Source organism: Aethalodelphis obliquidens, unplaced genomic scaffold (assembly GCF_003676395.1).
Source record: "Aethalodelphis obliquidens isolate GAN/ISIS:26980383/991018 unplaced genomic scaffold, ASM367639v1 scaffold75, whole genome shotgun sequence".
Taxonomy (NCBI): domain Eukaryota; kingdom Metazoa; phylum Chordata; class Mammalia; order Artiodactyla; family Delphinidae; genus Aethalodelphis; species Aethalodelphis obliquidens.
The window spans coordinates 6,309,379-6,332,003 of NW_020838019.1; the positions used below are offsets into that span (position 1 = coordinate 6,309,379).

The following is a 22,625-nucleotide window of genomic DNA, read 5'->3' on the forward strand; positions in this document are numbered from 1 at the left end:
GTACTGAAAGCTTTTGGATGAAAGGCAAGATCCCTGAGTCCCGCCAGGAAAATCCCACTATGCATTCCAGGCCAGCAGCCAGGGCCTGGCAGCCCCTCCGTGCCCTCAAAAGGAAGTTCAGCAAGTTTTGCTCCCAGTGCCCTCTAAGGAGTGAAGGTGATCCCACCCAGCCGGGATTTGCTCCCGGCGCGCGCAGCGTGTAGGAAAACCGCCCAATTGGGAAGCCCGGGCTGCATTTCCGCCAGGGACGGATTGAGCTCGCACCTCCCAGCCGGCGCCCCGCGCCCACTAGGTGGCGCCTGCGCTCTAGTGGGCGCCTCTCCGGCGCAGACGAAAGCGACCGCGGAGCCCGGCGACAGGTCGAACCGGAGTCTCAGGATTGCGGGCACCGGAGGGCAGCGCCGACAGCCAAGGTAGGATTCCTGAGCCCCGGGCGTTTCCCGCGAACCTCTGTGGTGAGGCGTGGGCAGCGTGGCGGCCGCCGAGCCCTGCCGGCGGTCTCCGCGGACGACTAGACAGGTCGGAGCGGCCGCACGTGTCGTTGCCTGTGGGGACCTGGAGACCCGCAGTCGCCAAGCTGGGCCTAGGGGCAGGGCTGGACGCCAGGTCGCTCGCACGCAAACATCCTCCACTAGCTGGTTCCTCTGGAGAGCCTGACCGAATCCCCGAACAGCCAGTCCTAGGAGGAGAAAAGAGTTACTGCCACCCAGAGCGACTTCAGCTTTGGAGCTGAGTGCTAATAAGATCCAAAGCACCATTTCTCCAACTTGCCTGCCCATTGGAATCGCTTGGGGAGCACTAAAAAATACTGATGCCCCGTTTCCCTCCCACCCCACCCACTTCCGAGACTCCGATGTAGGAGGTCTGGGTTGGGGCCTGGGCATCTGGACATTTCAAAGCTTCCCAGGAGATTCCCAGCTAGCAGCCAAGTGTGAGGATCCTTGATTTAAAGGGTTGGAGAAAAAGGAGGACGGTTGTCGCAGCCCAGAATGCTGATTCTTCTCCTCCTCCTCCTTCTTCAACATGCCTTTTAAGCAGGAAATATCTCCACCTTTGAGCTGTCAAACCCAAGATAACAAACCAACATCTTCCCTCCCAATAGGGCTGGTTCTGAAAGGGTTGAACTCGGAAGTGGGCAGGGAACAGAAAGACACAGATGTAGAATATGAGAAAAGACTCATGAGAGAGGCGGGTTTCTTTTTACCCAGATCCTACAGAAGTTCAGGGGGCCTCCTGGAGCAGCCCTCATCATATTAGTAAATGCTACATTTTCACCAAAGCGGTTATGAGCATAGGCTTGGAGTTCCCAGAGCCAGCCCTTCGTGGGCTGTGTGACCCTTGAAAACTCATGGAACCCGTCCTAGCCTCAGTTCCTTCATCTGCAAAATGGGTATGATAGTATCATATAAAACTCTTAGAGTTGCCATGGGAATTATTGCCCATAAGAGGTAATGTTTACTACGGACCTGCCTGTGCCTGGCACAGTGCTAAATGCTTTCTTCGCATGGCCACATCAACTCATCACCATAACCCACAAGGTACTACTCTAACTACCCCATTTGATAGTGAAGGAAGCTGGGGCTCAGAGAGGTCAAGGAACTTGCTCAGGGTTAAATAACTAATAAAAGGCAGGTCCTGTGTTTGAACCCAGGCAGTCTGATTCCAGAGCCCATGGCAAAAGTACAATAATCTGCTGTTTCCCTTGTTGGCAGAGGAAACATAGAAAAAGCACTTAGCACAGGGCAGCTCGTGGTGCCTGCTCCGTAAACACTAGCTGTCATTGCTGCCAACGAAGCACTTTCACTGAATTGACTCATGTGTTCATTTAAACTGGATTTATTATTGAGAGCCTACTATGTGCCAGGCTGTTTTCCAGGCGCTAGAGGTAAAACGGTAAGACAGAGGTAAACCAGTCCTCAGTGAGCTCACATGCTAGTGAATGAGAGAAATGGGAAGAAAGTACAGTGGATCCTCATTATTTGCAGATTCCGTATTTGCAAATTCTCCCACTTGCTAAAATTTATTTGTCACCCCCAAATCAATAGCCACAGTGCTTCTCGTGGTCATTCATGGACGCAAACAGTGGCAAAAAATTTGAGTCGCTCAATACACGTGTTCCCAGCTGAGGTCAAAACAAGATGACACTGCTTTCTTGTTTCAGCTCTCAGAACTGTGAACAAGTGTCCTTTTTGTGGTCTATTTAGTGCCATGTTTTTTTTTTGTTTGTTTTGCATTTTTGTGCTTTCTGTTGGTGATTTTGCTGTTTACAGTCACCCCCAAACATAGTGCTGAAGTGCTGTCCAGTGTTCCCAAGCACAAGAAGGCTGCGATGTGCCTTACGGAGAAAATGTGTGTTAGATAAGCTTTGTTCAGGCATGAGTTGTAGTAGTATTGGCTGTGAGTTCAATGTGAATGAATCAACAATATATATTAAATAAGGAGTCTTGAAACAGAAACACACATAAAATAAGGTTAGGTATTGATCTGTAGATGAAAATGTGACCAGAGGCTTGCAGAAACCTAACCTTAGGTTTTTCCCTTAGGAGCAATAGATCAGTATTTGCCAGTTCCATGTTCATGGCAACTTTATAGAATATAACCACTGTGAATAATGAGAATTGACTCTAATTAGACATCACTGCACATGCACTGAGAGAATCAAGCACAAAGATGGAGAGGCATACAGAAAGGCATACATATGGATTAGGGGTCAGAAAGGCTGAGAAGCAGCCAGGGTGGGGGGTGAGATGAGGAGAAAGTATTTCAGGCAGAAAAAGCAGCATGTGCAAAGGCCCAGAGGTAGGTGAGAACTTGGCAAAGTCAAGGAGCTCAAGGAGAGCCAGTGTGCAGGGAGTGTAGTGGTCAGAGGAAGCAGAGGCCCGATAATATGATAATATGCTGGAGAGGGAGGCTGGGGCCAGGTGGCAGTGTTTTGTGGGCAGCTCACCTTTCTTTCGTCCAGTTACCACAGTAATCCTGGCAGACTGGGCGGGGTTGTTTCCACCTTTGACAGGTGATGAAATTGATGCCCCAGGCAGTTATATGCCTTGCTCAAAGCTACACCACTGGTAAACAGCAAAACCCATCTCCCCACCCCCATCTTAATCTAATGTTGAACAGACATCTGAGTGTTGATCTGAGATCCAGGACACGATCCTGGGCTGGAGATTTGGTTTGTTTGGGGGAGAATGAGTAACTGAAGCCATCAAGAGTCGATGAAACCACCTGGGACAATGGGCAGAGTGTGGGGAACAAAAGGTCTTATGCCCTTTTAAAAATAAATAAAATTACTCCTGGTATAAAAACATTAATGCCTCAGTGGGGGAGTCCTAGGTACCTGCAGAGGGCAGAGGGAGTCATGAGGGTGGTCACAGAGATGTAGGAAAAGGAACTGTGAACATCTGATCCAAAAACCCCCTAAATACTAGGTCTGGTGATGGACTTCCCATCCACTGGGCAACCAGGTCTCAATCTGCCTCTTGTCCCTGCAGGATAATGATCTTGAATAGGGGTCAGCAAACTCTTCCGTAAAGGGCCAGATAGTAAACGTTTTGAGCCTCGTGGACCATATATGGTTTCGGCTGCAACTACTCAACTCTGCAGTTATGGAGTAAAAGTGGCCGTAGACAATATGGGAATGAATGAGTGTAGTTGTGTTCCAATAAAACTTTATTGATGGACACTGAAATCTGGGTTTCATATCATTTTTATGGGCCATAAAATGTTATTCTCGTTTTGATTTTTTTCCCCCCAACCATTTAAAATTGTAAAAACCATTCTTAGCTCACAGGCTGTACAAAAACAGGCAGTGGGAGAGCCCATGGGCCGTGGGCCGTAGTTTGCCAACTCGATCTAGAATCATGGACCTAAGTGTCAGAAGGAGACTAAATGTCCTCCTGGTTGAATTCTTACCTGACTCATGAATCTCCGTGGAACATTCTCAGCCATTTCTCAAGCGCCACAGTTAAACTGTGCCATAGCTGGGGCTTCCCCGAAGTAGATCATGAGACCAGGACTTGGGTGCCCGGAATTCATTTGGGAGGTGATCCCAGAAAGCCCAGTGAGAGTGAAACGGACCGGAGAAGGGAGGAGAGCCAGTAGAGGATGCGTCGATGAGTGAGTTACCTTGGAGCAAACGGCTCAGTCTCTCTGGGGCTGCTCGGAGACACTGTGCGTCCCAGCAAACCCCCAACTTCTGCGTGCGGTCAGGAGTACGCAGCCTGCCACCAGAAAATGTCTTCGAGTAGAAAGAAGTGAGAGGCAGGCGGGGTGTCTGGAAACTGTCTGCAGGTTTCCTCCGGGGGGCGCCGGGGAGCGCGGTGGTCTATGAAATGTTTCTGACTGCTTTTTGGAGTGTGCTGATCATACCACTGGGTGCCTGGTGGGATGATTCGGTGTGGCAGAGCACTGTAGTGCTAAAGATGACGAAGCCTCATTCTTGGAGAGGTATTTCCTTTTTAAACCGTCCCTTTGATCTGGCCCTGCCTCTCTCCCTAGAGCAGGAGCTGCAACCACATGGGCCTTTCACTTCCTTAAACTTGCCAGACTCTGCCTTCTGACTACAGTCAACAAAAGAAGTTTCAGTGAAGTACCAGACCGTTTTGGTAACACTTGCTCGTCTCCCTTCTTACGGAAAAGGCAGCAGTCCTCAAACTCAGGGGGTGGAACAGGCAACAGTAGCTAGCTAAAATTTGATAACATTGCTTTATGTTTATTTGTACAGTTTCCATCTATACCTGACAAGTGTTTCTGGCTTTGCCTTTGCAGTAGTAATATAAAGTTTCCTTTCAAATAAATTTAGATAAATAATGTGTCTACTTAGAAATAGTATAAGTGGTATGAGATTATAATAAAAAATAATAGTTGCTACCACTTGCGGAGCACATAATGTGTGCTGGGCGCTATCCTAAGCATTTTGCATGTATAATTTAATCAATCTTCACCACAGTCACATGGGTTAAGTACTATTTGAGGTAGGTACTATTATTAGTGGAGAAAACAGGCATGGGAAAGTAAGGTAACTTGCCCAAAGTTATGTAGCTAGTAAGTGACAGGACTGGAAAATGAACCCAAGCGTTTCTGTTTCCGTTTGTATTCCTAATCGCCGAGTTACACTGCCTCTCACAAACGTGACAGAAGAAAGAAGAAAAATAAAAGTGGTGATATTTGAATGACTGATATTAAAGGAAAACTGCCTTTAAAAGTTCCGCTTTTTTTATCTCACCGAAATCTCTCTCCCTGTATCTGCCACCCCTTGGTTGTCATACTTTCTTCTGGAGCCCCAGGGAACAAATCTTTCCCCTTTGCATCACTGCAGTCCTTCAGGTATTTGATGACAGGGAACTGGTTGGCCCTACCGGATCTTCCCTGCTCTAGATTAAACGTTGCCAATTCCTTCTGCTTGTTTTCTGTCATGTGTTCTTGGCATCTTGCCCCAAGCACAGGATCTCTTTCTTCCTTATTCTTTCTTATTCCAACAGAACTTATTTTGGTCGCTGTAGCACTTTTCTTGCAGGCCTCCCACAGCTCATGCCGGGCTCAGGGTAGACGGCTGCGGTCGGGGTGGTTGACGTGGCAAAGCGCAGCTGGCTAGCAGTGTCAGGAGAAGCACCCCTCAGGGCCAATGTGACGAGGGCTGGGGGCTGGAGATGCTGCTCATTCTTTGCAGGTCGGAGATGGAGTGCCTTTCGTGCACATGGAACTGATCAGGCTAGCAAGGACAGAATCACCAAATTCACAGCAGCCTGGTGAGGAAGCCAGACCACAAATATATTAAATCACAATGGGACAAGCACTGTGAAGCAGCCTGAAAACTTCATGTCAGCCTATCAGCACATTCTTTCCCCTGTAGGAAAGTCACAGGGGATGCCAGATTCTACTTAGAAGCTTGGCATTCCTGGAATCCAAACAAGGTGAACAAGATGAATGATTTTAATAGCCAGGATGGCCTAAGATATTTGTATCCTCTGAGGGATACAGCGGTCCAGAATGGCAGCACTACTGGCCTGATTCCCCATCTCTGTGCTCATGATAGACGTGACTAATCAATTACCGAATCTTTGCCTTCCTACTGCTCCCTGGACCAACCTTAAGATCCCTATCAAGAGAGAATTCTGGGAAGCTCTGAGCTGGCTGGAATGCTCAAGGGATTCCCACTACCCTGGACAATGTGGGAGACGATAGACTCTCAAAGACTTGCTCTTTCTTACCCCCTTTTCTCAGCTCCTCAGACATCACCATTGCTCTCTACCTAATATTTTTCAGCTTATGTTAATACAATTGGCTTTTTTTTTTTTCCATTGTCAAGTCTTGATTTGATTTCCAGGCCTTGCTCTTCCTGCTTTGTCCAGAGATACATCCTGTCCTGTGCTTAAGAACTTTTGCAGATCAGTCATCACAGACATTTTGTATGCATTCTACTGATGTAGTGTCCCCACATTTTGGGGTGACTTGCTGTGTACCTCCAAGTAACAGCTTCTTGCAACCAAGAAGCAGCTTTCTGGGATATAGAGTTTTGCTCCGTTATAGAATCGGCAGCATCACAATTTTAAGCTATTACTACTGTTATCCCTCGTCTATTCCTGAGGACTGGGATACAGGTGGCACTGGAGAGGGAGGGGGTGGAAGAGGAGGCTTAAGGCACTAAATCCAAATTATTGAGTTTGCTGCTTATGAGCATTGGTTATGCTTATCCAAAGAGTTAGGAGTCCTGTTATTTTGGAGCAAGCAGACCTTTTGCCAGCCTTTAAAAAATGTACATTTTGTTAAACAACAGGATCTACTGTATGGCACAGGCAACTATACTCAATATCTTGTAATAACCTATAATGGAAAGGAATCTGAAAAAGAATATATATATATACACACACGCACCTATATGTACGTATGTATAATGGAATCACTTTGCTGTACACTTGAAACTAACACAACATTGTAAATTAACTCTACTTCGATTTTTAAAAATGTACGTTTTGTGCGTAACCTCTTTTCCCACTCATAGGAAGAACCTTGACTTACATAAAGGAAGATGAAATGCATATGGAGAATTTGTGGCTCCTGGGGCTGCAGAGAAAGGCCTGCTTGAGCTCCTCAAGAGGAAAAGTGGGCCCTGCCCCTCAGGGGCTGCCCAGTCTGACAGGGGAGATCCACTTCGCACATTAGGAAGGCTGCCAGTCCAATGAGAGAGGCACAGTCCCTAACCTCGAGGAGTCTGATGGAGGAGAGGCATGCAGTGTCCTTGGAGTGAACTGTCTCCCTCCCTGCAGATTCTGCTGTATCTGCTGCTTCTCTTCAGTCTGTCTTCAGGCAGGTGGTGCGCCTGACTTCATTCACAGCTCCACTACAGCTGTGCAAATGCGCACCAGAAGGCCAGGGGTTCTGAGGGTCAACCCAGGAATTTGTTTGTTTTTAATAGACTTTATTTTTTTAGACCAGTTTAGATTTACAGAGAAATTGAGACGATAGTACAGAGAGTTCCCATATACCCCACACCCAGGTCCCCCTACTAACCGTTTGTTAACCCATAGTCCATTTGTTATAATTAATGAACCATACTGATACATTATTAATAACACAAGCCCATAGTTTAATCAGATTTTCTTAGTGTTTACCTAATGTCCTTTTTCTATTCCAGGATCTTGTCCAGTGTCCTACATTGCATTTAGTTGTCATGTCTCCTTAGGCTCCTGTTGGCTGTGACAGTGTTTCAGAACTCCTTTGTTTTGGATGACCTTGCCAGTTTTGAGGGGTACCACTCAGATGTACTGTAGAATACCCTGCTATTGGAATTTGTGTGATATTTCTCTCATGGTTGGACTATGGGTTTTGGAGAGGAAGACCACAGAAATAAAGTGCCTTTTTTCATCACATCACATGACGTGTCCATAATATAAACATGACTTACCACTGTTGCTACTACCTTGGATCACCTGGCTGAGGTAGCATTTGTCAGGTTTCTCTGTGAAGTTACTCTGTTTCCCCTGTTCCATACTGTTCTCTTGGAAGGAAGGTTTTTTTTTTTTTGCGGCACTGTGCACCATGTGGGATCTTAGTTCCCCGACCAGGGATTGAACCCGCACCCCCTGCATTGGAAGTGCAGAGTCTTAACTACTGGACCAGCAGGGAAGCCCAGGAAGATTATTATGTGCAGCCCACGCTTAAGGGAGTGGGCGGTCTGTCCCCCGTACTTTAGGGTCATGTGTCTACATAATTTATTTAGAATTCTTCATGGGAGGTTGGGCTCTTCTCTCCCAATGATTAATTTTTTTTTAAATTTGTAATAGTATGGACTTGTGGATTTTACTTTATACCCCAGGCTATCATCCAATACTACTTTGTTTCGTTGCTCAAATTATTCCAGCTTTGGCTACTGGGAATGGAATTTATGTTTTTAAACTAGCTCCTGAGGGCTTTCTTATATGTATTCCAGTTTGGGACCCATGTAGGCCTGGGTTCGCACTCCAGCCCCACCACTAACTGGCTGTGTGTGTGTGTGTGTGCGCGCGTGTGTGTGTGTGTGCGCGCGTGTGTGTGTGTGTGCGCGCGTGTGTGTGTGTGTGCGCGCGCGCGCGCGCTCTCTCTTGACAGGCTGCTTTATCACTGGGGCGTCGGTTTTCCCAGCTGAAAGTGGAGCTGAGATTGCTACCTGCCGCTTAGGGTTATTAAGATGCATTTAGTAAGTACTCTGTCGCTAGAAGTTGTTATTATTGTCAGTTCACAATCCGTCGGCATCTGGCTGCAGAAGGCTCCAAATCAAGGCCAAGTCTGCCTTTACAGTGCTTCCCTTCCAAGACCACAGGCTGGTGTGGCAGAGAAGTTCCTGCACGGGGTGCCCTTCTCCCAGGTCGCCTCCCCTCCCTGCCGACCCAGCCTCCTCTCCCAACTTCCGCCTCTCAGTCACACCACACGCCTGCCAAACAAACAACTCACCTAGATGCCCTCCACCAATTCACACAGCTGCACGTCCTCACTCCCTCAAACCCCCCTTAAACACCACTTCCTCTGTGACACCGCGCAGCAGCCAAGCAAGAAGTCCCGCCTCCCTCCTCCACTGAACCGCCAGAGCTCCTGGCAGCTGTGTCCACTCCTGCCCGAAGGCCCTCATCACTTCAGACCCTGCGTCCTCCTCAGCACTCCTTGTCTGTGTTCATCTTTCTCTCCCGCCTGCGCATGCTGGGCTCCCACACCAGCCTGTGGTCTTGTCTGCACCTGTGGTAAGTTTTGACAAGACAGAAGAAGTAGGGGAAGGGCCATTTCCTCGGTGGGGACTGGGCCTAACTGGACTCCTCAGAGGTCGAGATGCTGACCCTAGTCACTTCCACTTTTATGTACCTGTATATGTATATTTTTAATTATGGTAAAATACGCAGGGCATAAAATTTACCATTTTAACCATTTAATTAATTTATTTTTTAAAATTTGTTTTAAATTTATTTTATTTTTGGCTGCGTTGGGTCTTCGTTGCTGCACTCTGGCTCTTCTCTGATTGCGGCGAGCAGGGGCTACTCTGTGTTGCGGTGCGCGGGCTTCTCATTGCGGGGACTTCTCTTGTTGCTGAGCACAGGCTCTAGGGCACACCGGCTTCAGTAACTGTGGCACGCGGGCTCAGTAGTTGTGGCTCTCGGACTCTGGAGCGCAGGTTCAGTAGTTGTGGCGCATGGGCTTAGTCGCTCCGCGGCATGTGGGATCTTCCCGGACCAAGGCTCAAACTCGTGTCCCCTGTGTTGGCAGGTGGATTCTTAACCACTGCACCACCAGGGAAGCCCCCATTTTAACCATTTTAAAGTGCGCAGTTCGGTGGCGTTAAGTACATTTACATTGTTATAAAACCAGCCATCACCACAGTCCATCTCCAGGTGGTTCCAGAACTTTTTCATCTTCCTAAATGGAAACTCCATACTCATTAAACAATGGGTTTAATTGTTTAATTAATTTAATTTCCTCCCCATTTTCTCCTTCCTACAGCCTCTGACAACCACCATTCCACTTTCTGTTTCTATGATTTTGACAACTCTAAGTACCTTACATGTAAGGATGGATCGTTCAATCGTTGTCCTTACGTGACTGGCTTATTTCCCTTCGTATAATGTCTTTAAGGTTCATTCATGTTGTAGCATACGTCAGGATTTCCTTCCTTTTTAAGGCTGAATTATATTCTGTTGTATGCATATACAGCATTTGGTTTATCCATTTATCTGTTGATGGACGTTTGGGTTGCTTCCACCTTTTGGCTATTCTGAATCATATGGCTATGAACATGGATGTACAAATATTTCTGCTTTTAATTCTTTGCAGTATATAGCCAGAGTGGATCATAAGGTAACTCTCTATTTTACCTTTTGAGGAATTGCTGGGATTTCCCTGGCGGTCCAGTGTTTAAGACTCTGTGCTCCCAAGTCAGGGGGTACAGGTTCAATCCCTGGTCAGGTAACTAAGATCCCGCAGGCCGCACAGCATGGCCAAAAATAGTAAATAAATAAAGTAAGGAAGGAAGGAAGGAATCGCCCACCATTTTCTACGGTGGCTGCACCTTTTTACGTTCCCACAAGCAATGGGCAAAGGTTCCTATTTCCCCACATCCTTGCCAACACTTGTTATTTTGTTTTGTTTGTTTTTTCATTAATAGTTCTAATAGGATCTCATTGTGGATTTGATTTGCATTTCCCTAATGATTAGGGATGTTGAGCATCTTTTCATATGCTTATTGGTCATTTGAATATCTGAAGAAATGTCTCTTCAAATCTTTTGCCCAATTTTTAATCAGTTTGAGTTTTTTGTTGTTTTGAGTCAGGAGTTCTGTGTGTATTCTGGATATTAATCCCTTATCAGATATGTGATTTGCAAATATTTTCCCCCAGTCTGCCTTTTCACTCTGTTAGTAGTGTCCTTTGATAAACAGAAGTTTTTACTTTTGATGAAGTTCAGTTTACCTGTTTTTTCTTTTGTTGCCTGTGCTTTTGTTGTCATGTCCAAGAAATCATTGCCAATTCCAATGACATGAGGCTTTTTTTTTCATGTTTTCTCATAAGAGTTTACAGTTTTAGAGCCTATGTTTAGGTCTGTGATCCATTTTACGTAATTTTTGTATATGGCATAAAGTGAAGGTCCAGCTTCATTCTTTTGTACTTGGATATCCAGTTTTCCCAACACCATTTGTTGAAAAGACTGTCCTTTCCCCATTGAGTTGTTTTGGCACCTTGTTGAAATAAGGTCATAATGGTCATTTGACTATATATGTGAGGGTTTATTTCTAGGCTCTCTATTCTATTCCACTAGTTTATATGTCTGTCTGTATGCCAGTAGCATATCGTTTTGATTACTGTACCTTTGTAATAAGTTTTGAAGTCATGAAGTTTGAGTTCTTCAGCTTTGTTCTTTTTCAAGATTGTTTTGGCTGTTTGGGGTTCCTTATGAATTTTAGTATGGATTTTTTTATTTCTGCAAAAAACATCATTGGGATTTTGGGAGAGATTGCACTGAATCTGTAGATCACTTTGAGTAGTAGTGTCATCTTATTATTAATCCATGAACATGGGATGTCTTTCCACTTATTTGTATCTTCTTTAATTTCTTTCAGTAATGTTTTGCATTTTTCAGTGTACAAGTCTTTCACCTCCTTGGTTAAGTTTAGTCCTAAGTATTTTATTCTTTTTTGCGCTCACTTCTACTTTTTGAGGCTCCTGATACATTGCAAAATGAAGAAATACAAAACAAGATACCAGAGTGGTGGTCCATTTAAACTGTATGATCCTCTCAGTGTTTCTCAGGGGCAGCATATATAGAGAGAGTGATAGGATTATATAGTGTCAAAAGCCTAACTTGGAGTCCCTTCATAAATGTGAGGTCTCCCTATCGATTTACCACCACGTGATGGGAGGAGAGGGCCTGAGTGGTCCCTGTTACTGGGGTAGGAGTGGGAATGGCATAATATTCTCTCAGGTGGGCCCTGCTGAGGGATCTAGCAAAGGCCTAAAGTCACCATAGGCCTAATCAAAACATCTCTCCAGAATGTGATGTTGAGAACATCCAGACCCTTTCAAAGCCCCAGGCTAGAAGACCCCAGAGTCCCAGGGTCATGGATTCTTTCTACCCGGAACAAAAACAGTCACCTAGAGGTGCAGATGAAATAGAACAACCAGCTTACCGACACCCGTAGTCTTGCTAACCCTGTGGGGATTTTGTCGGCTGTGTTGCTGGCCCACACTAGTTTCAATTTGAGGAGTTGTGTGAGGACAAAAGGTGAGGGAGCACAGCATGTGAGGGCCAGTCCCTGTTCAGGCATTTCCCACAGCCTCCTGGAAGGCTCCTAAATGGCCGCCCTCTCCTCTTCAGTCATTCAGCTGTCTTAGGGCTTTCTCGGCCATTCTTTTTCAGGCATTGGATTTATTTTGCTTCTCATTTTTTTTTGGCCTGTGGGAATGCACATACAACACAGCCACTCACACTCATGCACACACAAACCCCATTGTGTATCCCTGCTAATGTCTGCAGGATTCACAGGCTGCGATGTCTGGAGACACAGTTTCTGTCTCCTTTTCTCTCATCTTTCCTCCTTCTCCTTCCTGCTAAAGCCTGTTGTTATCTTATCCCCAGCCGGAAGCTCCCTCTGTCATGGGGCCAGGTTCCCGGCCACTAGCTCTACTCCAGCTGCTGCTCCTACAGGCCCAGCCAACTCCTATTACCATAGCAACTGAAACTCATTTTTCCATCCCTGCATTTCCACTTTGGAAAGGAAACCCATAATAGTCTTTTAAAAGAAAAAAAAATTGAGCTACATCTGGCATCATCAACTTGGACTGTACAGAATTTCTAGCTCCCCTGACTCCCTTGGTCCCCTAAAAACCCTCCCCTACTTTCCTCCACCTGCCTCCACCCCTCCAAGTCCCAAGGCTCCTGGCTCAAAAGCAGGTTTGAGGAGAAGTCTGGGTGGGCCCTTTCTCTCTTTAAATTAATGCAAGAGGACTCTGTGCTTTGCCAACCCAAGAAGAGGATGAAGTTAGAGGCTCTATTCCATTGCATCAGGTGATGCTATCCTGTGTCATCAAGGGTAACTGTTTATTTACCTTCCCCCTGGCTGGCGAGGTCAGAGGTTGCCTGAATACGTCGTTATGTCCCCTCTGAAGATGAGGCACCCACTCTCGGACTCGCGGGCAGCATGACTCTGAGGTTTTGAGCAAGATTTGATGACTACACTCCCAGTGTGGTGGCTTGGCTGGTATATTACACATACAGGAACCTAGGAGTATGATGTGAAGGGGTTTGGGATAGCTCTCCCCTCTCCTACCCCCGACAGACTTTCCTTACTGACCTGGCCCATCCCTAGTGCCTGGAATTCCACCACTGGCTGTGAATGCTATTGGGCTCACACACCGTTTTCTACTAAAAAGGTAAAGTGCATGTTAGGTTGTGGTCAGCTTGGACACATCCACCCCTGTCACCATACCGTGCACATGAGGCATACTCGGTTAATGTTTGTTGGATTGAATTATCTCTTAGCAAGCATACAGTGGTTCAACAGATAACTTTCCCTGGATAGGCAGATTTTGGCAAGAAAGGATTTTCTATATTATTATTAACCACTTTTAAAAATTATCCTACTCCCCTGAACTACCCACCGCTGTCAGTATGGATAACCGAGAGTCACATGCAAAGGGCAGGAATCAGTTTCTAGTACAGCAGTTGTTTCTTCCGGCTGCTCAAAAAACAATGTGTGCCGGGAAAACAAGGAGCGTCATTAAACCCCTCCAAGGGGAAGACAGTGTTTTTCTAAACATGGGTCTTTATCTCTACAACATGCTACCACCACCCGCTCCCGCTGCCCACGTGAGCCGGGCTTTCTGAGTCACTCGTGCTGTGTTTTTGAACACAACGTGGGGGAAGAGCCTCCACGGTCTGTTCGGCTCTGGCTATGAAAAATACAAGCTGCGTTTGACTGAATGACAGAAAGAAATCTGTCGAGCCAGGAAGCGTAGTAAATACTGTGACTCTCTGCAAATGTGCACAGTGCAAACAGCTTTTTCCAGTCTGGAAAAATGAAGAGATGTGTCTGTGCAAAACCAGCCAAGTCTCCTCCCCTCCTCCCTTTCCACCACTCCACCTCCACCTCCTGGCAAAGCCTCCCACCCTGCCCCAGACATTCAGTCATCAGCTTTCATCCTTTGTGACTTGCTTCGCCCCAGGAAATAACATTGCCCAGGCTCTGGGGCGATACACCAGCCTCTCCCAGGCATCTCTGAGGGATGTCTGTCTGGTTGGGTTTTGCCAGTCCTCTCCGACCTTGGCCAGATTTGGCTCACGGCACAATTGTGCGGGAAGCAGAGTGGGCCTGGTGTCTCCTATTCCCTTGCTCACAGCCTGCTTTCTCCTCCCCTTCAATCTTCCCCAGTTTGCTTTGAAAGAACCTTTATCCCATCCCGACTTCCATGGGACAGGGTTTAGAGGGAAGACTTGCAAAAGGTGAGGGTTTAAAAGCCTTCGCTTTGGGCTAGTACAGGGGGCGGAGGTGCAATGGGAAATTTCCCAGTGACTCAAAGACCACCAGGGCCAGGACAACCTTTGGTTGGTACAGTTTCTATACAAGAGGGACTTACAGGGAAAATCTGGGTCTGCACCTTGTCTTGAAGATACATTTGCATAGCAACTATGCTGTTTTTGCCTCGATGGCATGTTTGGGGCTGGGGGTAGTGCTGACAAAGACAGGGCACAGGACCGTAAACACCCGTCCACTGGCGTGTTGCACCAGAGAACACGTATCCAACTGCAGTTCAGTGTATTGGATGGAGTACTGGGGTGGGAATCGGAAGAAATGGGTTAGAACCCTGGCTCCCATGAGTAGGGAGTACGTGTGTCATTCACCGCTGTGTGCAAGCCTGCTGGCAGCATGTGCTCCACTAATGGTTGTTGAGTCAGTGAGTGAATGAATGAGCCAATAACCTTGGATGCTTTGCCCCTTGAGCCTCAGTTTCCTCCTCTGTAAAAAATAACATAAAAAATCTAACCTGCCTAGCTCACCAGGAGAGTGCTTGTGTGTGTGTGTGTGTGTGTGTGTGAAAGAGAGAGAGAGAGAGAGGACAAAAGTATGAATTTTCTCTGTCCTCTGTTGTAAACTAGAATTAAAAAGTCAGTTTTTCTCAGGTTCTATGCTTTACCCTTAGTATTTGTGTCCTTCCTCAGGAGGAGGGACTATATTCCAGTGTCCCCTGAGCACTTAGTTCTCCATCCTATATTCTGAGCACCCTGAGGACTGGAGACCATTTTAAATGCTTTTAACTGAGCAGTTTAAATCAGAGAACAATGTTTTTTTTTTTTTTTTTTTTTTTTGAGAACAATGATTTTTAAGGTTGGCTTATGACCAGTGCCACGTTGGTCCCATACTTGGCTCCAGAACTCCCCTGAAACCCTCCCCAGGATGGAGCTTGCCTTAGCACAAACAGTAGCTTTTCATCCGGTGCTAGGGAGAATCTGACCTCCAGATCTCTGCCCATGCTGTTTCCTCTGCCTGAAATGCTCCCCTTCCCTTTTCCTTGTCTCGTTGCAGCTCATCCTTCAGATCTCAGCCTAGACCTCACTTCTCCCAGAATACGTTCCCCCCACTCCCCCCGCAGCCTATCAGGTCACGCTTCCTCCTCCGTGCCCTCTCCACGTCCACTTCCTCCATCTGAGGGCTTAACCCCGCTGAATGGCATCTTCCCATTCACTTGTCTGATTCCCTCATAAACAGTGGGTCCCCTGAGGACAAACACTGTGTCTTTCTTGTTCATCAATGTAATCTCAGCGCATATCACAGTGTCAGATACCGAGAAGGTGCTCAATAAATATATATTGATTAGATGAAGAGCAACAGTGTATTGGTGAAATGAGAGAGAGAGAGACAGGAGTCATGAAGGTTCTCTTAGGAGGGTATTGTATTTACTGAAGTATAGAAACAACACTTCTCCTTCTACCAAAATGGCTTGCACGCAGGCGAAGCATGCAAATCCAGACCCAGAGATTCACGCGCACACCCTGCTGCAGGCAATCGCTTGTGCAATGTACTTTCCCTTGCTCTGAAACTCTCTCTTGTCATCTCCTCCCACGCATCTTTCTCATTCCCTGTATACAGGGAATTGCAAGAATAAAAGAACCTACCTGGTAGAGTAAAGGTAATGCCAGAGAAAGAGATTCCGTGATCGTACCTTTTTTTTTTTTTTCTTCTTTTTTTGGCCACACCCCGAGGCTTGTGGGATCTTCATTCCCCAACCAGGGATTGAACCCGGGCCGCTGTAGTGGAAGCACGGAGTCCTAACCACCAGGGAGTTCCCATGCCTAAAAGCTTTTCTCATCTCTCTCTGCCTTCTAGATTACTGCACCATCCCATTGTGAGGAAATTTTACTTACCGTTATTATGTACAAATCAGGAAGACACCTGAACTTTTAAAAGAAATAGCTTAGTGCATGTTTCTGCCAGCTATTAGGAGTCCTCCCAGGTGTGTCTTTGGGCAAATAGCTCCCAGCTCTGTGCCTCTTTTCTCTCTCACAGAGATGAGGAACAGAAGTTGTCCTCAAAGCACAATGTGACTTTTGGGGGGAAAGAAAGAGCTCCTTAAGGATGCAGAGTTGCTGGTCATGGTTTTGTCAACCCTGAGAGGAAGGAAGGTGTCACTTGCTTCTTCCATGGGCAGGTGAATTTTAAGTTGTCTTGAAGGTTATCTTGAATGTGGTCAGAGGCTGAAGTGTCGACTTGCCTCCCCCAAAGAAAGAGTTCTGAGCTAGCCACATGAACTGCCTTGGGGAGGAGGAGAATTTCTAAAGGGGATAGGAGCGTTGTTGGTAAGGACCCAACTGGTAGCAGATCCAGCGTGGTAACAATGACAGAAGCCTGCGAGTGTTTTATGCGCCCGGGAACAGCAGGCAGGGCTACCTCCTTCCTGTGCCAGGCGATGCCCTTTGCCCCATGGCTGCCTCTGACCTCTTCCTGGCTACTTTTCCCAGCGCTGCTGACCACGCTGCAGGTGTAGAGGACCAGTTACTAGGTCTGGGCTGCAAACCAGGGCTGCTTGGGTGAACTCACACTGCGAGACAGATCTTATTGAGCTCCTAATGTCAGCCTTTGCAATATGTTCCATCAAAATCAGTTCCCAAACTGGGAGACTTCATGTAAAATCCAGATCTCCACGTCTTTGGAAAAATGGAAGATGTGGCAACACCAGGCTCACGTTCTTCCACAAGAATAACCAGCCAGAGGTGAATGGCTGCTGCCCCCTCCAGAGAGGACTTGCTGTCTCCAGGCCCCGCTGCTGCTACCCAGGGCTCCTCCAGGCTGAAACCAATGTCCACTGCCTTTTATCATTATGTTACCTGCTGGGCCCCGTGAAGGCACCTGAGGGTCTCTCCCTGGGTGGGGAACCTTCTGTCCCCCAGGTACTTCATGATGCACTGAGTCCCTTTTCCTCCCTCACCCTGTTGGTGCTGATGTGTCCGGTGTTTCAGTGCTGAGGACTGGCTTCTTTCTGCCTCTAAGTTGTGAGTTGCCATCATCATGAAGAAACACAAGGCCACAGGCTAAGGAGCAGGCAAGGACCTGTTCTTCCCTTCCCAGATAACACACTCCCACTCCAGCAGTAACCTTCTGGGAATCATGCCCGTTTCTTTTCTTCTTTCTATTCCATTAGTGGTTTTCAAAGAGGACGTTTCAGCCAGATAAAGGAAGCAGCTGGCACTGTATCAGGCCTCCTGCAGGATGAGTGTTTTGGGGGGAGTCAGGGCTTTCCTGTGATTTGTTTTCGTACCTGGTAAGTTGGGATCTCCCAGGTCATTGGGGTGTGCTCTCCTAAGGAAGGAATCAGGACCTGCTTAACTTTGATCATTGAAATCACTGTTCTCCTTGCCCTTCTTTCATAAACAAGGAAATTGGAACAGAGCTAAGAGAGGCTTTTTCATGCACTTCAGGAAAGAATGAGCAATGGAAAAAGGAAATTGAGAGCTTTGGGGAGTTTATAGCAGAGGAGTATTTGAGTTTGAAATAGGAGCTGGGAATCCATATGTTTGGGAGGAAAGAAAAGGAAAGACCCTCCACACGCACAGAGCTTCAAGGGTACGTGCGGAAATAGCTATGGCAAAGGCGGCAGGGAAGCCCACGTGGGCTTTATCAGACCCAGATGTTCAGGCAGCAGTCCTCAGGATGCCCATGAAAGGGTCCAGAGCCAGAGCCTGCTGTGCTGGACTCAGTGTTTTCTTAACTACCGAGAAGCATGTGAAATCAGTGGCCAGGAGCTTTCCACCGTGCGCTCAATGAATCCGTGAGGCCCTGCCGGGGTCTTCGCCACACCAGTTACACACAGGCTGGGCTGCCTCTCGGCAAGACTTGGATGTGGACAAGACTGGCTCACCTAGCTCCGGTCCTTGCCTGTCAGCCCCCGTCAAGCAGGGGCTGCCAACTTGCCTCTGCTGCCCTCTGCCCCAGACTAACCTTGGGATACAGGAGTTGGAAAGCCTGGGTTTAGCTCTCAATTCCACCTTGCATAAATGACTTAAACTCTCTGAGCCTCAGTTTTACCATCTTTAAAATGGGGAGAAAACATTTGTGAGGTGCATACAAGATATAAAGAATAAAGCACAAAACATGTTTTTTAAATCATGTTTTTTTAATTATTCATAATTAAAATATTACTATGGAATATTTCAAACATATGCTCATGTAGACAGAATAAACCCTCATGTACTGGTAACCTTGCTTCAACAATGATCAACTAATGGCCAATCCTTTTTTTTGGGGGGGGGCGTAGTTGTTTTACAATGTTGTGTTAGTTTCTACTGTACAGCGAAATGAAGTAGAGTTCCCTGTGCTATACAGCAGGTTCTCATTAGTTATCTATTTTATACATATTAGTGTATATATCTTATTTCATCTATATTTCCACCTACTTTCCCCATCCCCCTGTTATTTTGCAGCAAATCCCAGATAGCGTATTATTTGATCCCATTATCACACTTACATGGATGACCTGCTCCCTTAACCAACTGAAACGTATCCAATTCTCAGATGTCCCTTTCTGCACCCTTTTCCTCTTCCAGAGTGCCACCATTACCAGCCCAGCCATGCACCTGGTACCCTAAACCCCTCTCAAAGCCATTATTCCTACAAAACTGTCACCACTGATAGCAGCTCAGGTTGTAAGCCCTGGAGTCCTGAGAGGTATTTGCATTTTACCAGAGTCTGGTATCTTCAGAGAAAAGAGTGGAACTCTAGGGAATCCCTGGTGGTCCAGTGGTTAGGGGTCCGTGCTTCCACTGCAGTGGCCATGGGTTCGATCACTGGTCAGGGAACTAAGATCCTTCAGCATGGCCAAAAAAAAAAAAAAAACCAAAACTGTAAAATGTAGACACTGAACATCAATCCTTGGAAGGAGAAGATATTGGGCCATTCCAAGCTCTCCAGGCCCTTGACATCAAGCTTAAACCCTGTAGGAATTGACTAAGCTCCTCCTCTGTTGGTGTTTTTCTTCCAGGAAGAGGGCACATGTGGCAGAGAACACCAAGTGAATTAGGTCCTCCTTCAGCCACTGGCTGCAAGAGAATCAGGGCTCTCCTCTGCCAGCAGATGCTCTACTGCTGACTGAAGTCTGTGACAGAGATGACTATGAGACTCAGCTGTACTCCCAAGCCCCTGCAGAGTGGATAGAATGCGGGCTCCAGGGGCCAGGAGGCCAGGTTGAAATCCTGCCTGCACCGTTTACATCACATCACTTCTCTGTGCCTGTTTCTCTTCCTCATCTGTAGAGTTAGGGGTTCCGATACTTAGCTCACAGTTGGTGAAAAGATTAAACGAGGTAATACTGTGTCCATTAGGATTCTCTTGGTAACCAGGGACAGAAAATCCAACCCAAGATGCCTTTGGACAAAAAAGGAATTTGGCACCTTACCTTAAACTGAGAAGTCCAGGGCTGGTGAGAGGGTTCTGTACCCACTTTCCAGTGTGTGGTTTGGAGGGGGTGGTCCAAGGAATTCTCTGAGATGCCAGATGGGTGTCCTACAGTTCAACTCAGTCCTGACCCCACCTACCTGGAAATACCTGTCAGATCCCACAGGTTACGCAACTGCCCTTCACTCCAAGCCCACCTCACTTCAGGCACTATTTACAAGTCCAGGTCATCACCTATGCTTCCAACCGATCAGCTGTAAATCAGAGATTCCCTCAACCTCTTCCTCAGATTCCTTTAATTTGCTAAAGTGGCTCACAGAACTCAGAAAAACAGTTTACTTACTAGATTACCAGTTTATTATGAAAGGATATAACTCAGGAACAGCTAAATGGAAGAGATGCATGAGGCAAGGTATGGGGAAAGGGGCGGAGCTTCCATGCCCTCTCCCAGCCCACTACTCTCCCCAGATCACGTGTTTACCAACCCGGAAGCTCTCTGAAAATAGTCCTTTTGGAGTTTTATGGAGGCTTCATAACATAGGCATGATGGATTAAATCATTGCCCATTGGGGATTGAACTCTATCTCCAGCCCTCACCCCTCACGGGAGGTCGGCAAGGGTGCGACTGAAAGTTCCAACCTTCTGATCACTTGTTTGGTTCTCCTGGTAACCGGCCCTCATCCTTAGGTGCTTTCCAAAACCCGCATTATGAACATAACAAAGGACACCTTTACTGCTCTGTTCATTAAGGAAATTCCAAGAGTTTTAGGACCTCCGTGCCAAGAACTACGGAGGAAGACCAAATATTTCTTTTTTTTTTTTTTTTTTTTTTTGCAGTATGCGGGCCTCTCACTGCTGTGGCCTCTCCCCTTGCGGAGCACAGGCTCCGGACGCGCAGGCTCAACGGCCATTGCTCACGGGCCCAGCCGCTCCGCGGCATGTGGGATCTTCCCGGACCGGGGCACGAACCCGTGTCCGCTGCATCGGCAGGCAAACTCTCAACCACTGCGCCACCAGGGAAGCCCAGACCAAATATTTCTATTGCTTATTACAAATCACGTTATCACTGGTGGTCCTGGCTGGGTTTGGGGTTCTAATGTCAAAATCAGGACTTGGTTTCTCTCTACTTCTTGGTTCATATTTTATGTTTCAATTTGAGTTTTGGGTTAAAGTGGTAAACAAGATGACAGCATCCGCTTTAGCCCCTGTATCCTTTCAGGATCTCCAGAGAGAATCTCTTTTCCAAAAGTCCTAGGAAAAGTCTCACTGATCCTCATGGGGTCACATGACCATCTGTGAAGCAATCACTGTGGTCCAAAGAAATGAGATGCACTCATTTTCCTAGGCGGAGTCCCTGGATCTGTATGACTGAGGGGAAGGGGAGGGGTGATTCTTAGAGGGAAATTGCAGAGGGAGTTGGGCAAGGTTACCAAAACGAAGGTGGCCCAGCCCTGATGACAAAGCCGAATATGTTTGCTATAGATGCTTCATAAGTCTTTGGGCACATTATAAAAGCTGATAAAAATGATTTTTAAAAATTCCCTTCTATCTCATGGAGTATTTTGGTTCTTTTTCAACTATGTTCTACATATTTGATCTCACCACAGTCCTGGGAGACAGACAGGAGGACAGGTACTATCCCCTTTTACAGATGAGGAAATCAGAGCACAGAGCAGGTCAGGACTTTGCCCCTCGTCACACAGCCAGGTAATATGGGCTTGGCAGCTGGTGCCACATAACATAACTGGCTCTGAATCCCCTGGCAGATCCACTGGCACTGGAAACTGAGATATACAGTGTATGGGTTAATCAGGGCCTGACAGGGGGTTTGGGTCAGCTGCCCAGGTTTGTTGCAGAGTAAGCAGTCTAGACTGGCAGCAGCCTGGGTGGGGTCAAGTACCCATCACTGATGCCCGGGCAGGTGGCAAGGGAGAGAGCTGGTACACAGGCCAAGACCCTGCCACCCCAGGGATACCCTCTCATGACCAATTCCATGTACAACAAGAAACTGGGTACAGGACTTAGTTTTCCTCGTCCCGGAAAAAAGGTGCCAGTCCAAAAAACATTGGGGGGAGGGTTAAGGCCGCGTTTGTTGCCAGGCTGACTTCTCCCAAGGGAAAGTGGTCCCAGACCCAAGAGTGTCCTTTGCCAAGACATGGAGAGAGAGCAGAATCCCCAGTTAAATGGGGGTGGTTTGGCCAGAGCACTTGGGATCCTCCTAAGTGCTGTTGGGCTCTCCAAAGAGCCTTCCAAAAAACAGCACCCCTCTTCTACATCCCGGCTCTGAACACACTGAATAAAAAGGACAAAGGAATGGCAGAGAGCCAAGGTACCACCTTAATTATCACGAAAGCTAGCATGGGGGATGTAGCTTAGTGTGAGAACAAATTGGCTTCCTAACAGCCTGGAAGGAGGAGGGAGCAGAGCAGAACGTTGCGGATAGCCTTCCCAAGCTTTCCAGTCAGACGTCATTCCATGGGCATGGGCAGTGAGAGTCAAGACCAAAAGTGTGTTCAGGGAAAATCCCTTCTCATGGAAACCAGAAGTGGGGAAAAACAGACAGTGGCACGTTATTCATCTCTCTGGGCATCAGTCTCTCCTGGGTACGATGGATGATGACAGTACCTCCCTCACGAGGACGCAGTAGGGTCCAAGGGAATAATGTGTATGACAGCCCTGGCATGTAGTAATCACTCAGTAAAAGCTGCCTGTCTCTGTGTACAGGCCA

General features: G+C 47.1%; 1 protein-coding gene across 1 annotated transcript in view; it reads left to right on the forward strand.

Moving 5' to 3' along the window:
- The first annotated feature begins 9,004 nt into the window (after positions 1–9,004).
- CHD9 (chromodomain helicase DNA binding protein 9) overlaps positions 9,005–22,625 on the forward strand; it is a 236,146-nt gene continuing 222,525 nt past the window's right edge. Inside the window, exon 1 of the mRNA XM_027092199.1 lies at positions 9,005–9,212. The gene's annotated coding sequence lies outside the window, so the exon portion shown is untranslated. The remainder of the gene's footprint in view (positions 9,213–22,625) is intronic.